We start from the raw sequence: 20,723 nt of genomic DNA on the forward strand, positions 1-20,723 counted from the left end.
TACATTCAGGAACACGACAGGGCTGTCCCCTTTCACCACTGCTTTTCAACATAGTATTGGAAGTCCTCGCCAGAGCAATCAGGCAAGAGAAAGAAACAAAAGGCATCTGGATTGGGGATGAAGAAGTTAAGTAATTACTTTTTGTAGATGACATGATGCTATATATAGAAAACCCTAAAAACTCCATCAAAAAGATATTAGAAACAATAAATGAATACACTAAATTTGCCGGCTAAAAATCAACTTAGAAAAATCTATTGCATTCCTATATGTTAACAATGAAATCTCAGAAAAGAAATTAAAAAAAAAAAGTTCCTCTTGCAATTACAAAAAGAATAAAGTATGTAGAATAAACTTAACCAAGGAGGTGAAAGACTTATACACTGAAAACTATAAGACATTTTGAAAAGAAATTAAAGAAGACACAAAGAATGGAAAGACATTATGTGTTCATGTATTGAAAGAATCAACATAGTTAAAATGGCTATATTACCCAAAGGAATATACAGATTTAATGCAATCTCCATCAAAATCCCAATTGCATTTTTAAAGAAAAAGAACAAAAAAATCATAAGATTTGAATGGAACCACAAAAGACCCAAAATAGCCAAAGCAGTCCTTCTTAATGCTGGGGATATCACACTCCCTGACTTCAGCTTATAATACAGAGCAACAATAATCAAAACAGTATGATATTGGCAGAAAAACAGACACATAGACCAATGGAATAGAACTGAAAACCCAGAAATAAACCCACATAAGTATGGATACGTAATTTTTGACAAAGGAGCCAAAAATATGCAATGGAGAAAAGATAGCTTCTTCAATAAACGGTGCTGGGAGAATTGGAAAGCCATGTGCAAAAGAATGAAACCTAGACTGTTGTCTGTCACCATGTACCAAAATTAATTCAAAATAGGTCAAAGACCTAAACATAAGACCTGAAACAATGAACTTTATAGAAGAAAACATAGGTACTAAACTTATGGACCTTGGGTTTAAAGAGGATTTTTGACCTCAAAGACAAGGGAAGTAAAAGCTAAAATAAATGAATGGGACTATATCAAACTAAAAAGCTTCTGCACGGCAAAAGAAACCATCGACAAAATAAAGAAGCAACCAACCAAATGGGAGAAGATATTTGCAAAGAATGCCTCCAAAAAGGGGCTAATATCCAAAACATATAAGGAACTCATACAACTCAACAACAACAACAACAACAAAAACAATCCAATTTAAAAATGGGCAGAGGACTTGAATAGACATTTCCCCAAAGAGGATATACAGATGGCCAATAAATATATAAAATGATGTTCAACATCACTAATCATCAGAGAAATACAAATGAAAACCACAATGAGATGTCACCTCACACTGGTTAGAATGGCTATCATTAAGAATACAAAAATAACAAGTGTTGGAGAGGCTGTGGAGAAAAAAGAACCATCATACACTGTTGGTGGGAATGCAGCTTGGTGCAGCCACTATGGAAGGCAGTGTGGAGGTTCCTCAAAAAATTAAAAATAGAATTACCATATGACCCAGCAATCCCTCTCCTGGGTATACACCTAAAAAACCTGAAAACATTTATCCATAAAGATATATGTGCTCCAATGTTCATTGCAGCTTTATTTACTGTGGCAAAGACATGGAAACAACGAACGTGTACTTCAATAGATGATTGGATAAAGAAGGTGTTGTATATATACACAATGGAATACTAGTCTGCCATAAGAAAAAAAGAAATAGTGCTACTTGGGACAACATGGATGGATCTTGAGATTATTATACTAAGTGAAATAAGTCACACAGCAAAAAATCGAGAACCATATGACTTCACTGATATGTGGGTATAAAACTGAAAGCAACAAAGGAATAAGGCAAACAAATAAAGAAACAAAAACTCATAGATACAGACAATAGTGATTACAGAGGGTAAGGGGAGAAGGGGGTGGTAGAAGAGGTTAAATGGGGTCAAATATATGGTGATGGAAGAACTGACTCTGGGTAGTGAACACACAATGTGATATATAGATGTGTATTACAGAATTGTACACTTGAAACTTAGGTAATTTTGCTAACCATTGTCACCCCAATAAATTTTAATTAAGGGAAATAAAAAGTAATTTGTGGCTTCTGGTTGAGGTCAGCTGACTGAACACCAATATAGATATATTTTTGTCTTACTTCAAGATTTCCATAAAGGGGCAATAAAGAGTAAAAAGTTAAGGCGTTCCAAGATGGCAGAGTAAACACTGTGCCTGCGTTCTTCCGTAAACACATTAAAATTACAACTAAATTATAGGACAACCAACCTGGGGAACCAACTGAAGTCTAGCCAAACAGAAGTCCTATAACTAAGGATATAAAGAAGCCAAGTCAAGTCTGGTAGGAGGGGCAAGATGCAGAATGGACCCCACACCTGCACGTAGTTGATGAGAATCAGGAGGGACCTCTCGACCTCAGAGGTTTCCTCCGGAGGAGCTAAGGACCCCAGCCCCACACTGACCTCCCCAGACCACAGTACTGGTGCGGAGAAAAGGAGCCCCCACAACATCTGGCTGTGAAAAACAGTGGGGATTCCGACCATTCAGGCGGGACGGAAGCCTGCGGGAAACCCAGCAGTCCTCTTAAACGGCCGGCACACAGGCTCAGTTGCTCGTGAGCACTCACCTTGGGTTCCAGGGGAGGGGCTGTGACTCAGGGGGTATCAGAGGCATATGGGGGACAGGTTGAGGTGTGTGACTTCAGAGCAAGGGCTGGTAGGACAGTCTCCACTTTCCCCATGTAGAGCTCTGCTCTCCGGCAGCAGGCAGACAGTAAGGCACCATCTTTAATGTGTTGTGCCCGCCCCCACAGGCCAAATCTGAACCTGATTGGCCTGGTGAAATCTGTTGCTCCACTCTGCTGACTCAGTGAGACCCCAGTCTACACAACTCCCTCAAGTTGCTTTCTTATGAGCAGCCAGCCCCTCCTGCATTGCACTCTTCCTTGGAAAATAATTGGAGTCTGCAGGCCCCAGGCAGGTGGTGACCAGCCTGGGTGTTTCACAGAGGTACTAAGTTTATTGGGAAGATAGACAGGAAGGATTTGGGGGCCAAGGTAAAAAAGGTGAAGGTATTAAAAAGTTCAAATTGGTAGTTCCAAAATAGTCATGGGGATGTAAAGTAAAGCATAGAGAACATAGTCAATAATACGTAATAACTACGTATAGTGTCAGGAGGGTGCTAGATTAGTCAGAGGGATCACTTCTTAAATTATATAAATGTCTAACTATGCTGTACATCTGAAATTAATATAAAATAATCTTGAAAAATTAATAACAAAAAAATTGAAAGTATAAATTGAGATAATAAATCAAGTGGGACAACGACTTCTGGCAGAGATTTATCAAATCTGGAGAAAAAGAGGTGAACACACCCTTCCTAGAATTTAAAAAGCCAAAAATGGAGGAAGCTGACCTTCCAGATATAACACATCTGTGTTAATTTTAAAAAGGGCTGAAATAATCTCCGTTTACCCCTATACAATGCAAACCCACACAAAGTGCTGGGGTGATGGGGGCGGATTTCTTTCTAATGAAACAGAAGCGGTTCTCTGGGAGCAAACTGGGTAGTGAATATTTATCTCAAAAACAAAACTGTTCAAATTCTATTCAAAAAAATTTCAGTTCCCTGCTCAACTATTCTAAAGTAAAGTCTTCCAGTTGACAAGTACTATCCATATGCCCTAGCATTGCCAATCATTCTCAGCATGACACAATAATCAAGATTTCCTAGAAACTGAAAAAAAAACCTGTAGCAAGAGAAAGATCAGAATAAACAAATATGAAAAAGTTATGATAGTGGAAATACCAATTATCAGAGAATTCAAGAGAACCTTGAAAAAAATAATATTTAACTCACAGAGGTTTCAAAAGATTTTGCAGTCCCCCAAATGAGAGCAGTGTGGTACAAGAAAGGAATTGCTAAATATCCATCTTCCATTTATTATGTCCATAGACAATGATTCCAACTGATTAATCAAGAAATATCAATTTAAGTTTACAATGTAGAAATACAAGAAGAAATAAAAACAGAAAATCAATTATAAAACTATACATTGGTTCTAATGAAAGAGAGATTCAAGAGGTGGTATGTGAGACTATTGTTTTAATTTTAAGTGTTTCTACACTGGTTGAGTTTTTAAAATCATGTACTTGTATTACTTTATTACAAATTTTTTAAAAAATGTTAATAATAGGAAGGTGCATTTCAAAATGCTTCTTTTCAAAATAATAAGATATCTAAACAAAAGTCAGGATGCCCAATTCACACTTGCTTTAATCTCACTAATTCTGAGTAGTAGAAACAGAAAAATCATCTGTTAGTATTAAGGAAAATGACTTATTTTGTTGTTACTGAAATTATATAGTCAAATATGTACTCTATGAGAGTTAAATATTGAGAGAAAACTTCGGGATTTCAGTGTTTTAGATAAGCTATGACTGTGAATGAAATTCTCCAAGCATTCTGCTAAATATCTCCTATGCATCATTAAAGAGGCAATGCAACAAAAATTAAATTTTGCTTTAAAAATGTTGATGCTTTCAATTAACTCTCCTCTATCTTTTCTAACCGTGACCTGCTTACATCAAAGCCATGTGTTCACTCAGTAAGCATTAGTGAGTCTAGTCACAAGCTGGCTTCAGCAGCTGTTAGACTAATAATGTTCCTGAGCTCAAGGCCAGGAATCCCCTGCTGAGATCGGGTTCTTTGACAGTCAGGATTTTTCACCAATTCAGATTGCAAAACAGCTTTGGACAAGTTGGTCCAGCTTTGAACTGCCTAGAAAGCAGGCACTACAACATGCCTTTTCCAACCCAAGTTGGCTAAGAGCTTGGTAGATTCATGGATTTGAAAGGAAATCAGCTGACTAAAGCATTTTGGACAAGGGGAGAATAATGTCTCAAAAACAAATCAACTAATGCAGAAGTCTGTGAATGCTTCTCTGATGTTGTGATCCCAAAAGACGGCCCCAGTAAAAAAGCTCACTGGAAAAGCTCAAAGGAAATGATTGATTAAATGACTATGTCAAAACGGAAAATTCACCTGTCAAAAAATATCCTGAAAGGATATAAAAAGCAAACAATAAAATAAGAAAACATTTGTAGCATATATGATTAAAAAGAACTGGTACTTTGCTATATGCAGAATTCTTACAATTTAATAAGACAAGAGTATCAATAAAAGAACATATGAAGGAAAATAATGGACAATACATACACACACACATACATCACATACAAAATGATCTTATTTAAAAATGTCTGATACTATTAATAATCAAAGAAGTAAAAATTAACATATAAGTGATATGGTATTTTTCACCTTTCAGTTTTCAATTCTGCTTTTTAAAAACGAGATTACTAAGTGAAATTGAAGTTCCGTATAACACTGAAAACTCTACGTATAACTGTTGGAAGCTGGCAAAATTTTTCTAAAAAGCATTTTGATAATATGAGGTGTGACAATTAAGTTTGCAAACTTGTTGCAACCTGTTTTTTGATATCAGAGGGATTACTCATTATGAATTTGTATCAACTGGACAAACACTTAACCAAGTTTACTGTTTGGAAGTGCTGAAAAGGCTGCATGAAAAATATGAAAACGTCCTGAACTTTTCGCCAACAATTCATGGCTTTTGCATCATGACAATGCACCAGCTCACACAGCACTGTCTGTGAGGGAGTTTTTAGCCAGTAAACAAATAAGTGTATTGGAACACTCTCCCTACTCACCTGATCTGGCCCCCCAATTACTTCTTTCTTTACCCAAAGATAAAGGAAATATCGAAAGGAAGACATTTTGATGACATTCAGGACATCAAGGGTAATACGACGACAGCTCTGACAGCCATTCCAGAAACAGAGTTCCAAAATCGCTTTGAAGGGTGGACTAGGTGCTGGCGTCAGCGCATAACTTCCCAAGGGGAGTATTTTGAAGGTGACCATAGTGATATTGAGCAATGAGGTATGTAGCACTTTTTCTAGGATGAGTTCACGAACTTAATTGTCCCACCTCATATATACCAAAAGTTTAAAAATTGTTATACCTAGTAATTTCTCTCATAAGACTATTTAAAAATACTAAAAGTGTAGATTGAAGATTTATGTATATGGCTGCTTAATGCAGTACAGTTTCTAATAGTAACAAAGGAGGAATTTGTATTAATGTGTCTAACAGAAGAGAAATAACTTAGAGTCTGGATAGGTGACTCTCTAGTCATGCAAACTCTCCAAGCACAATAAAATACATTTAGCTAATAAAAATTCTACTTCATAAGGGTATCAAATAAATAACACACAAAAGCCTTAAAACAGAGCCTGGCACATAATAATTATACATGCTAACCCTTATTATTTAATAATTATTAAATATTAGTATTAAAATGACTTACACACTTGCAACTGAAATTCTTATCACCTAATTAAATATAATGGCAGAGAGGTAAATAGTTGAAAGAGTAAAGCCTTTGAAATAAAAAACACGGGAACAATCATACAAAAGTTACATGTTTATTAAGGAAATTTAAAGAAATAATGCATTTAAAGTGCATTTATGGGGACCAAAGCATCATTGTCATAATTGGTAATCACTCTGATTACCAACAAAATATACTATAAAGTAATATCTAAATGTCTTTATTTTTATTGTGGAAAATGGCAAAAGCAAGCTATAAATACAAAAATAAGAGTAATAAGAAAATGAACTCCCATGCAAACAATTCTAAGTTTGACTATTTTCAGCACATGTCCATTCTTGTTTAATTTCTGTGTCCACCCCCAGCACACACATTAGATTATTTTGAAAAAAATTCTCAACAGTATTTATAAATGTCTCAGGGTATAGCTCTGAAATATGAGCATTGTTTTATTTGTAACATAACCAAAATATCATCACATCTAAAAAAATTGTTTTAAATCATCAGATGTCCATTCAGTATTCAAACTCCCTGTTGTCTCATATATATTAGATTGTTCCTTTGAATCAGGATCCAAGAAAGTCCATAACATTGAAATTTTTTCTCTTCAGTTTCATTTAATATATATGTTCTCGCTCACTTTTTTCTTTCTTTGCCATTTATTTGCAGAGGAAAATGGATATTTGTACAAAATAAGTTTCCTAGATATGATTTTGCTTACTGAAGCCCCATGGTATTACCCAAAATGTTGTTCTGTCTCCTTTCTTCCCATAAATTGATAATCAGATTTATTTCAACTTTCTTTTTTTGGAACGAGTAGAAAAGTAGTTCATAGATGGTGTTTCTACTTCCACCAGCAGACATATAATGTCTGATTTCTCTTGTTTTATAAGTAGTCACTAATTATTGCGTAGACCCATTCTTTTATTTGAGTGGCAATATTTTCATTCTCATTTTTTCTTTACTTGTTAGCTAGAATAATATAAAAATAAAAGTCTCATCATTTGTTTATCCTTTGTTAGAATTCATATAGAAGAGGCAGGATGAATGCTAGAATATATAGCTATAGATATAGATGATATAGATATATAGATATAGATATGGAGAAATTAGATATAGAAAGATTAGATAGATAGATAGATAGATAGATAGATAGATAGATAGATAGATAGATATTCCAATTTTCCAAATACTGAGATGATTTCCTAATACTCTCTGAAGGGAGCAGTTGATTCCACATTAGAGTTTTTTTCTTATTCTCATAGACAGATACTTATGCTATAACAGACACTAACCAGCACAAGCTTGCTGGTTGCCCTTCCTTGGAGGTCTGGATGCCAGCTCTGCAGGACTCCAAACTCAAACGTGCCAGCAGCAGCCATGCAGTGCCCCTTCAGAGGTCTGAGTACCAGTTCTGGTGGCCCATTTTTATGCTTCTGAGTTTTAATAACTGAAACTTTCCCCCTTTGTTTCTCTTGCCATAGGTGGTTGTTTCCTGTAGCTACTACTTGTGTGATACTTAGTGTTCCCATTTTCTTCTACTTCTATGATTTCATTTTTAAAATATGTAAATATCAGAACCACTTGGAATCAATTCTGTGAAGAGTGTCAGAATGGAATCAGTTTTATCTATTTTTCCTATGATCAAATAGTCCAACGTTACTTATTAAAAAGTTCAGGTTTTCCTAGATGTTGTTTGTTCTTACAAATGAATCATATAATTAATATGATAAGCTCCAGACAAAAGCATTTAGGACACAATAAAACCAATATTTAAATCAGTAGGGAACAAATTCTTGTTGGAATGAACAAGTGTTGCTGTTAGGACACTCAATGGAACTAGAGGCAAACAGAAATGCTACCATCCTTTATTTCCCCTTCCGAGGGCCAATGTCGGGACAGTGCCCCCTGCAGGCAGAGACTAACAGAAGCCAGCACGCAAACAGAAAAGTCATCAGTAGAGGCCCAGGCTGCAAATCTAGTCAATAACACATGGGTGGTTTTGAAGCTGAGCGACAATAACTGGCTATTTACAGTATTTTGATATTACAAAAAGTGTTGCCATAAATAACATTCTGCATATATCTTTTCATGTATTTGCCAGGGCCCGTGGAAACAGATTCCCAGAAATGAGATTGCTGGGTCAAAGGATAAATGCAGAATATTGCCAAATTCTCCTCCAGGGAGATTTACCACTTTGCATTCCCAACAGCAATGCTTGAAAGTGCCTGTTTTCCCTCAACGCCATCAGCATATAGTCAAAGTTTGGGATTTTTGCCAATGTGATTGGTGAGAAACAGTATCTCAATTTAACTTTAATTAGCACATTCCTCTTATTACAGAGAATTGTGACTATTTTCATATGTATATGAGCTATTTGTATTTCTTTTTCTGTGAACTATCCCTTCATATCTCTTTTACCCACTGGTCTTTTACCTCTCTCCCTTCAGACAGCTTTTACATATTAGTGGTAATAACTCTTTAAACTGACATAATTTTCAAAAACTTTTTCTATTAGTCATCGTGTTTTTTTACTTTGCTTATTGGATTTTTGCAATGCAAAAAATCGTTTCTTAACATAGTTAAATTTATCAATATTTTTTATTGCATCTGGATTTTTGATTCATAATTAGGACAATTTTCTTGATTTCATGTTATACATTCGCCATGTTTTCTTATTGGTTTATAATTTCAGTTTTTGTATTTAAAGCTCTAAACTAGTTAGAATTTATCCTGTCTACTGTGTCATAAGTGGATACAATTTTATCTATTTCCCTTATGGTTAACTAGTTGCTAGTTAACCCAAAGATACTTATTAAAAGTTCATCTTTTCTCCACTATTTAAACTCTGCCTTTATCAACTATTAAATTTCCACATACAATAAGGTCTATTCATGGATTCCATATTCTATCTGTTGGTCTTCCTTCCACAACAACATCGCGCTTTAGATATAAAGACTAGAAAATATTTTGAAAACTTAGAGAGTCAGCAACTACTTCTGGAATCTTCATGTGTCCTGATTATTATTTACTCTGCTAAGTAAATTTTATATTAACTTGCCAAGCTCCTAAGAAAATAACTTTACACTCTTTTCTTGGAAAAGTTTTGTTATAAATTATCTCAGGGAAGATTAAATCCTACATGGAATTCAGTATCCCTGTCCAAGCACATGGTCTGTTTTCATTTATTCATATAGACACACATACATTTATTTGTTGGACGTGTTTACATAGATGTATTCTATGTGTTTATTTTCCCTTTTATAATGGAATTGTCTCATCCCTATCATATTTTTGAATGTCGATTTTATAATCTGATATCAGCTTAGAATTATCTAATTATTTATTGTAGTTTCCTCATCAATTCTTTTGGTATTCTATCATCTGCAAATACAATTTAACTCTCTTTCCAATTCTTATGCTTTTCGACTACTTTTATAAGCTGATACCTGCAATAAAAATGTTAAATATCAATAGAAACAGAGTACATATTTTCCTTGTATCTAACATTAATCAGGAAGCCTCTAATGTTTCACGTTAGGTAAGATGCTGACTTCAGGGCCAAGGGGTGTGCGTGCGTGTGAATCAGATTGTTTTTAAAGCATAATTAAATTTAAATATTGTTAAATATCTTTTGCATCGATAAAGATGAACATACGATTTTTCTCTCTAGCTCTATTAATATAATGCCATATGCAAATGTGTTTGTTAATATTTAACTACCATAGTACACTGCATTCCTGGAATAAATCCACATGATTATTATTCCAAAACTAGTATTGAGATTGGATTGTAATTCTACTTACAGTATAATCTTTGCAATGTGCAGGACATGTTTAAATAACATATTCATTTCATTCTTGGATTTTTCCTTTTATATTCTGTTCTAGAATAAAGAGATTGGAGACTTTCTTACCTTTAAAGTTCCTTACCTGTAAAGTTTGGGTTTATTTTTTTGTTTTTAATTGGAGCAATCTTTTTACTTCCTCTATTTATTCTGTGGTAATTGGTCTGTTTAGACTTTACATCTTTCAGGCTCAATTCATTTTGATAAATTGCATTTTGCTAGAAAATTTTTCATTTTATTTAGATTTTCAAATTTGCATAGAGGTATACAGAACATTATGTATTTTCCCTCAATTTAAAGGAAACTTTGCTGTTTCCAAATTTCTGTGTTCATGTGCTCTCTCTTTCTCTATGTATGCGTGTGTGTGTGTGTGTGTGTGTGTGTGTGTGTGTGTGTTTGACTAGTGGTTGTTTATTATCTTAGTTATTTCAAATAAGTGAGTTAACTTTTGCATTAATTTATTAGTTCTTAATAATGTTTTGTTATATTTCAGTTTTGGGGCTAATTTAATTCTACTTTGTTTGGTTTATATAGTTTTTTTTCTAAAGTTTCTTTTTCTTTTACCAACTAGTTAGCTGTTCAATTCAGTTTTCATTTTCATTGTTATAGGTATTTACTCTATAAATTTTCCTTTTTACCTAATTTAGCTCTATCTCATCAATTCTTGTATAAATCAAAATTCTTTCTCATAGATCTTTCTTTTCAAGAAGACCTGAAATGTTGGTTTCTATTTTTCTATTTCCTCTTTGATCTAGGAATTGGGTGATAGTTAATTTTATGTGTCAACATGACTGGGCCATGAGGTGTCCAGATATTTGGTCAAGCATTATTCTGGGTGTGTCTATGAGGATGTTTTAGGATGAGATTAACATTTGAATTGGTAGATTGAGTAAAGCATGTGGCCCTCCTTAATGTAGGTGGTTCTCACCCAAAGGTGAAGGCATGAAAGGAATAAAAGGCTGACCCTCTTGCAAATAAAAGGTCTTTTCTGGCCCTTGCAACCAGGCTGAAATACACGCTTTTCTTGAGTCTCTAGCCTTCTAGCTTTCAGACTGGAACTTACATCATTGGTTCTTCTGGTTCTCAGGCATTCAGGCTTGAACTAGAACTACAAAGGTGCTCTCCTGAGTCTCCAGCTTGCCAACTGACACTTCAGAGCTCGGGACTCATCAGCCTCCACAATTTCATGACCCCGTCTACTACTCCTCATGATAAATCTCTCTAGTTCTCTCTCCATAGGTATAGCATGTTTCCCCGAAAATAAGACCTAGCCAGACAATCACCTCTAATACGTCTTTTGGAGCAAAAATTAATATAAGACCTGGTCTTATTTTACTATAATATAAGACCGGGTTTTATAGAATATAAGGCCCGGTCTTATATTAATTTGGCCACTAAAGATGCATTAGAGCTGATTGTCTAGATCTTATTTTCAGGGAAACAGAGTATCTGGATGGATGGATAGATAGATAGATAGATAGATAGATAGATAGATAGATAGATAGATAGATAGCTATGGATAATATCCTATGGGTTCTGTTTCTCTAAATAATCCTAATACAAGTTGTTTATAGCAGAGATTTTTTTTTTTTTTAATTCCAGGTGGAAGGGGCTTTCTGTTTTATAACTTTGGGATTTTTTTTTTTGGTGTGTGGGGGGAAGGGGGGTTAACTGCAATATGGTCATAGTATTTATATTATCTCAATCTCACACACACACACATTCTTACTGCTTCTACTAGCCATACTATTTTTGGGGGAAGGGAGAACTTAATCTGTTTTGACTTGAGAGATACGTATATCCCCTTCTAGTTATTAACATTTCCTATTTGTCATTGTGTCTTCTGTGGCTTCTGGTTTTTAGGCCAGTTGTTGCCATAGTGTGCAACCTACAGCACTATACTCTTTGCCTATATTTAACTGCTAAATCAGAGAGAGACACACTTCTGATTTCTTGAGATTTTAGATCTCTCATTAGCTTAGCATTATTGTAACTAACCATAAACAAATATTATCAAGTTTGTAGCTCTGAAGACAGATTGGCATAGTGACAGGTAGCTTTACAAAATGGTCAGTTCCAGCTAAAGCAAGCAAAAATGTGGCATGCATTTGGGGTTAATTCATAAAAGAAGACCTTGCTGTTACTTTGCCTCTCTCTTCCCCACAAACACTTCAAATTTTAATAATGCTATTCCACAAACAGGTTAATGATCTTATATTCTGATGAGATTCATAATGCAAACCAATAAATTATTTTGAAATAGTAAAGAATACGAAACATTTGTATCAGTATGTCTGGGCTGCTACAACAGAACACCATAGACTGAGTAGCTTTTAAACAACACATATGTATTTCTCACAGTTCTGGAGGCTGGGAAATCCAAAATCAGCATGCCAACAGATTGAGCATCTCATGAAAGCTGGCTTCCTGGTTCACAAATAGTCGTTTTCTTGCTGTGTCCTCATACAGTGGAAGGGACAGGTGAGCTCTTTGGGGTCCATTATATGAGGGCACTAAGCCCACTCAGGAGGGTTCCACCATCATGACCTAATCACCTCTCAAAGGCTCAGCCTCCAAACACCATCACACTGGGGATTAAGTTTCAACATGAATTTTGGAGGGACACATTCAGTCTATAGCACATTCTATTAAATTACAATATAAATTACAACATAAATATGTAACATATAAGATCAAGTGAATAATCTTGCTTAAAATTCTTATGTGATATCAGAAAAAGTCGTTGTAAGGAATATTATTGTCGTTAAAACTTCCTTTTAAGTGTTATTAATAGCATTTTTGTTTCATTTTACAGAAGCAACCATCCTAAATTTCCTCTTTCTTAGGTAATAGCTCAAGACTTGACCACTTTAAAGTTGCATAACATTTAGAACCTAAAGAAAACTCCATTTTTTCTTGTTAGTTAGATTCTTTAATTAGTCAAATTTCAGTGTAGTTTGTTCCATCAAGGTAAAATAAAATTACAAAAAAATTTACAGGACGATTATCATACTCATCAAACCATTTTGTGTTGTTGCATCAGGAAAATAAGAACAGTTTAAATTTATTTGCATTTCAGATATGATACTCTGGAAATACATTAAAATTGGATTTTCACTCATATATGTGAAGTGGGTATTGTCTTACAAGCAATTAATTTACAAATAACTTTTTATGAGTGTGAAGTCAGAAATCTTATGAGGTACGACAATTAAGTTTGCGAACTCATCCTAGAAAAAGTGCTACATACGTCATTGCTGTATATCACTACTGTCACCTTCGAAGTACTTCCCTTGGGAAGCTATGCACTGATGCCAGCGCCTAGTCCACCCTTCAAAGCAATTTTGGAACTCTTTTTCTGGAATGGCCATCAGAGCTGTCATATTACCCTTGATGTCCTGAATGCCATCAAAATGTCTCCCTTTCAATATTTCTTTTGAGTCATTATTTCCTCAAAAAGTTTGAGAAATTTTATAATCGATGTAATTATGTATACTTAAAATACTTTTATGAATATCTATGACTTAACCCACAAAATACACATATTCTTATTGCTTTATTTCTCTATTTTTTGAAAAATCAAACTCTGAATACATTCATAGAAATTTATCATAGGTCCATCATTCAACATGTGTTGCAGATGAAAAAGTTTAAAAGCTGCCTAATGTTAATATTGTTTCCATGGTAATATATACCAGTAGTGGAGCACATCACATATTTAACTTAATCAGATTCAACTATATAGGTTTGGAAACAAAGAGAGAGACAGAAATAGAAGAAAGGCAAGCAGATAGTTGTGGGGGAGAAACTAAGAGGCTGGGACATAGATACAGAATGACAGAGACCAAAAATGACATAAAAGAATGTATACAGGACAGAACACTTGACCTATTGCTCTGCTCAGTATGTCTATCTGCTCTTGAATGGTTTCTGCTTCATTTTGCTCTCACATAAGAGCACGTCCTTACACTCTGTGTGGGTCTATTGTGCAATTATATTTGTTATGCATATGTCTTGGTAAATGTATATTACTGTATACATTCTATATATAACGAAAACTACATCAAGTGAATATTGAGTTGTATGTGTAACTTAATTCTGAAAATGTGATTTTTACCTTACGAGCTTATTTTAGAGCCCACTCTTATAATATGATGGACCCCCTCCCCCAGCCCACTCATGTGACCCAATCTCCAAGCAACAACTTTAAAAATTAATTTTTGGAGATTTTTCATTTTAAACTAGGGTTAGCCTTTGTATTATCAAAGTTAAATCATAGTAGGAGCTGTTGATTAATATTAGAGCTTGCGGCATTCATATTTAGTTTTGATCACTTTGAATAGTACTGTATCCCTTAATGATTAATTGAAGGGCTGACACCATCCTCATCCTCATCGAACTTCCATCACTTTTATTCATTTTACCAGATAAAAACATAAAATTTCTTATTAAACACTTAACTGATTTAACCTGCAAATTCTGTAAACGAGGTATTATTTCCCTCAACTTTGTAATCAGAAAATGGGAGAGATGAGCCAGATAGCTAAAAGGGGCAGAGCAAGACTGTTTTCAAAACTGCATTTTTATTTCTATAGTTGGCATCATACTTACCATTTAAACATTCTCAATTATGAAGCAGTTTTAAAACTCTCTTGCATGTATTATCTAATAAAACGTCCATATACTTCTTTATTATTGTTGTTATATTTGTCAGACACCCATCAGTTATGGTTGTGCATCTGATTGGAAGATCTTTCATTTCAAGAAAATGTGAAATGTTTCCATGGAGATCAGCTTGAGATAGCCCAGTGACGAACTTCTTAGCTATAATTTCACACTGGTTTCTATGGTTTCCAGATAGGGGGAGAAAATGAAGTTGCAGATTTTTTTGTAATGTAAAAGGTTATTGGAAAATAAGAGATACCGCTCAAATTAATGTCATCTCCTCAGGAAAGCAACTGCTGTTACTGCAAAACATGAAAGATTTTATGATGTTGTACATCTATGCACTTTTTTATACTTGTAACAAATGAAGAACTATCATGATACTTAATTTCCAAAATTAGCAGAAACGTCTCTTAAAGAGGATAGATTCATTGTTAGAATCTGTTTTAACAATGGTTACTAATAACTGGCTTGCAGTCTCCACTTTATTTTCCTTACATCACATCTTTAAAGATGTCACACAGTGCATCTGCTAAATCAGTTAAGGACATGAGTGAAAACTCTGACGCAGAGGTATCTCTTTATTCATTATTTATACCTGAGACCAGAAATTATATAGATTTTGGATATTTCTTGTCATTGCTGTTAACTTATTTATAAGGTTAAGCAAGAACTGGTAAATATTAGATCTCATATTCAAATCCGATTGAAGTGGCTGCATAAATCAGACTGATCACACACACACCACCTTTTGGCCCTATTCTCCAACCTGACTCTTTTACTTACCATTCCTCCCAGTAGTTGGCACGCAGCCACACCATTTATTTATCAACTTACCATCATCACTTGGGATAACATCAGGGTTGTCTTTTCTTTAAAAGCAGGTAAAATTCTCAATGGAGCAGTAGACCAAAAACCAAAAGATGTGGATTCTATTTCTAGTTTTATTTTTAAGTTACTTCCATGACCAAACTCATGGATAATCATGGATATACATACATTCAATGGAATATATGACCAGCTTACAGACTATACAGAACTACTCTAAATTTCACGAGGAAAGCATTCAATCCTTCAACTGTTATAGTAGATACATATAAACAACTCAATGTATGCAATAACTGTCAAGTAATATTTTCCCCATAATAATAATATATAATAATTTCCTAAGAATTGTGTGAGATAATATAAGAATTGTTATGCTGATAATTTGAAAATGTATTCAAAGTGCTTTATTTAGCATTAGTTTTAAGACACATGGAGAACAACAAAATAGCCTGCAGCTGATGTTTTACATATGATAAGAATATAACAGCCAGTGAGAAAGGTTAGACATGGTAAAAGACTCAATATTTAAATTTTATTGTAAGAAACTAGTGGCAACAAATCTTAATATCATAATAATTTTAATGATATTTACATATGTATATATACATTCCTTAAAATCATTGTGCTCTTAAAAATACATTGTTCATGTATGTGTATATCTATATTTATATAGATATATATGTGTATATTTCTCTCTTTACCCACATAGATGTATATATAAACACTTATGCATTTTCTCTCTTTCTCTCTCTCTCTACACACACACACACACACACACACACACACACACTTATATGTACAATCATAAATCTAAAGAGATCGGCTTCAATCCTCATTTCAAATCAGAAAATACTCAGGGTGAAGGAAGAAAGTAATTGCTATTTTTGAACACTCATTACAGACCACATGCATTGCCTATCCCTACCCTCCTCATTGATACTCTCTTGATGTTTTTCACTCCCATAGTTTTCACAACAGTGTCTGATGACTCCCTATCTTCTCTAACTCCAGCTTGAATCCTTCGCCAGAACTTCCAACTGGTCTATCTGAAGAAAGACTAATAGACAGTATAGCTTGGAAGTAAAGCAACAGATTCTAAAGCTTGACTACTGGCTCCACTGTTTATAAGTTGTGTGTTTGATAAGTTTGTGTCATTTCAAACCTATGGTTTACAGAGGGGCCATGCTAAACCTATGGCCCCATGGGGTGTTTCCTATTACCAGGTGACTGAGGAAGAAAGAATTTGGATGTGGTTCTGCAAAACACGCTGGCAATGCCTGAAAGTAGACTAAGGCTTTAGCAATACAGTTTAATTCCAGGTTGGCCCTGAAGAAAAAGGGATATCTGCCTAATGGGCAGTATATTGAATAGTGTATGCAGTTGTTCATTTGCTTGGAAGGAGAAATGGCCAGAGGTATAATTCTACACTGCAACACAAATACCAGCTAAATCGTTGGTAGGCTGATCAAGGAATTAGAAGGAATGCTATTGGAAAATTGGTGACAAGAAGTCTGGAAAAACAGACTCCTCGAAATGAGCACAGAATGGAAAGATATTCATGTACTATTTAAATACTCACCAAAAGGATACTCAGCATAGGAGTATCTAATAATCAGCTAGATAAGATGACCCATCCTTATGGTTATCATTCTCTTTGCCACTCTGAGCTTTCACAACGGCACAAAGACAAAATGGTCACGACATGAGGGATGGGGGTTATGTGTGGGCTCAGCAAGGCGGACTTGTACTCATAAAGACCAGTGTGTCTGTAGCCACCACTGAGTGCCCAACCAATCTACCAAATGGACAGATCAACACTGCACCTCCATTTGGCATCCTTCCTTAGGGAAGGGGATGGAATCAGGCAGCCATCAGTGCCAGGTTGACTTCATTGGACCATTTCCATCACAGAAAGGGTGGCATTTTGTTTTCACTTAAATACACCGTTACTAACAGTGTAAATTTATCTTTTCTCCCAGTGACTTTTCTGTGAATATCTCCATCCACAAACTTGCAAAATGTTTCATTTAGCACCATGGAACACAAAAGAGCACTGATTCTGACCAAGTTATTTGACAGCAAATGAAGTACAGTTATGGGCTTATGGTGATGGGAGGCACTAATCTTACCATGTGCTCCATCACTGATGAGATGATGTAATGACCTTTTGAAGTGTTAGTTACAGCAACAGCTGGATAACACCACCTTGCAAGGCTGAGACAATGTCTTCAGGATGTTGAATACGCTCTAAATAACTAACAACTGCATGGTGTCATTTTACCCCGAGCCAGGGTTTAGGACTGGGAATCAAGATGTAGATATGGGAGAGGCTTCTCCACAATTAGCCCTAGTGATCCATTAGAGAAATATCTGTTTTCTGTTCCCATGACTTTGGGCTTTGCTAGTCTAGCAGTATTAGGCTTATTCTGGGGAATCACAGCAATGGTTCCATTAAACTAGAAGTTGGGAGTGCCACCCTTCCCTGGGCAAAGGGACTTTGTGTCCTTTTTTGGGGGGGTAGGATTACTGAGTTCATTTTATGAGGAAAAGATACATCAAGTTAGGTGGAAGCATGTATTTGCTATTCTCTCTTTTTGAAATATAGTTATGACTAGAAAAATATGTGCACTGATGTCAAGTTGACAAGGGATGGATTACTGTGGCTTCTAAGTGTCAACTTAGCTAGGCATTAGTTCTACTTCCCATAATTAATCCTATATTCTATACTGCTCAGAGTGGTTCTGCCTCTCTGATTAAACCCTGAATAATACAATAGTATCAGAATGCATAAAAAGCTTCTATAAATAAGTCAGACAAACAACTGAATAGAAAATTGGCAAAAGAAAAAAACAGAAAGGTTACACAAAAGAAAAAAAAAGCTAGCACAGGATGATCAACCCCATCAGTAATCAGGGAATTACAGGTTAAAACATGAGCTACTATTGCACACTCATCAAAGTAACAACGAATGAAACGGATGAAAACTCTGAGGAAGAGCTTGGATGTAGAACAAGAGGAAGCTGTACGCATTGCTTGTGATAATGTAAACTGTTTAACCACTATGGGGAATAACTTAGCAATACTGAAAAACCTGAGAATGAAAAATGGGCATTCCCTAAGACTTACACATTCTAAACCTAGGAAGGATCATAGAGAAACTATTATATAGTAAAAATTGGTAGGAAAATGCAATGTCCTTTATCTAGAGAATAATTATATTAATATATATTTGAGATTGAAGAATAAGACACTTACCTTGAAATTAGTCATTTAGGAGAAAGAGGTGGTCTCCATTGCCAACTGTGGTAGGTAGCCTATAAGATAACCCCCAATGGTCCCTGCCTTCAGGGAATCATGCCCTTGTATAATCTCTTCCCTTTCGTATGGTGCTGGCTTAGGAAAAACACACACATACACACACACATATGTGTATATATATATATATGGTAGAGGGGATTGAATGTCATTTGTGAGAACAGGTTATAAAAAGACTGGTTTCTTTCTCGGGTACCCTCTTTTACTCTGAGGGATCCCAGCTGTTACATTGTGAACTGCCCTGTGGAGAAACCCACAGAACAAGGACTGATACCTCCAGCTAACAGCCAGCAAGGTCCTGAGGAAAACTGACAGCCATATCAGAGAGTCTGGACATAGATCCTCGCCCAGTCGTGCCCTGAGATGGTCACAGGCCTGGCTGACACTGCGACTGCAGAGGTGTGAGCTGCTGATCCAGAGGCATCAGCTAAGTCGTCCGCAGATTCCTGACCCACAGAAACTGTGAGATAATGCTTATTGTTTTAACCCACAGAGTTTGGGGTAATTTGTAAGCTAGTAAAAGATAAATAATATGACCTCCTATAATCATTGCAAACCCACAGTGGTAAATAAATTCATCATTTTCACACTAACAGGGACTCTGAATTATTTAAAGTCACCCATTAATTCATTATATCAACCAATAATTACAGAACACCTAATCTACCAGGCTCTGTTGCAGAGACAAAGTCATGAAAGAAACAATCTCCAACTACCGTGTTTCCCCGAAAATAAGACTGAGTCTTATATTAATTTTTGCTCCAAAAGACACATTAGGGATTATGTTCAGGGGATGTCATCCTGAAAAGTCATGCTAGGGCTTATTTTCCGGTTAGGTCTTATTCAGAGAAACATGGTGTGCTTTTATGGAGTATTGCACACAGATAATAAACAATATATCTTATGCCAGATGTTGATAATTGCTATGCAGAAAAATAAAGCAAGGAAGTATGATAGACAAAGCCCAGCCTAAACAGGAGTTGCAATTTTAAAAAGGGTAGAGAAAGGCCTTCTCTGAAAAGATAACATGTGAACACAACCCTGAAAAGTGCAATGGAGTGTCATACAGGATCTGCAGAAAGTGCTTTCCAAACAGACTGAAGAGCAAATGGAAAAGTCTTGATGCAGGAGTGAAACGGAGCAGTACAGCATTTTCAGGGACTTGTGTACCTCTGATGGATGTTAGCTTTATTCCAGAGGGAAAGAGGATTCACTGGGTTTTGAAAGGAGGAGTGATATCAGTAGACTAATGTTTTAAAATGATCATTCTGGCTACTGGGCTTACAAAAGATTGTGTGTGAGAGAGGTAGAGGTGGCAGGCTTGGGGGAACATCAAGTATAGAAGCAGGGAGACCAGCTAAAATGTTTTCATGATAATCCCAGTGAGCATATGGTGGTTCAGACCAAGGACAGAAAGATGAAGGATGTGATAAATGGTCAGATCAGAAATATGTTTTAAGGAAGATTCAATATGATTTGCCAGACAAATTAATTCACAAGGTACATGTGTGTGTGTACCTACTGAAGGATAGCTAGTGCACATCATTAAGCCAGAAGAATGCATGCATTATCAATTCCCCTTTCAAATAGCTGCTATTCATACCCT

The sequence above is a fragment of the Rhinolophus sinicus genome, linkage group LG02 (assembly GCF_036562045.2).
Source record: "Rhinolophus sinicus isolate RSC01 linkage group LG02, ASM3656204v1, whole genome shotgun sequence".
NCBI lineage: Eukaryota > Metazoa > Chordata > Mammalia > Chiroptera > Rhinolophidae > Rhinolophus > Rhinolophus sinicus.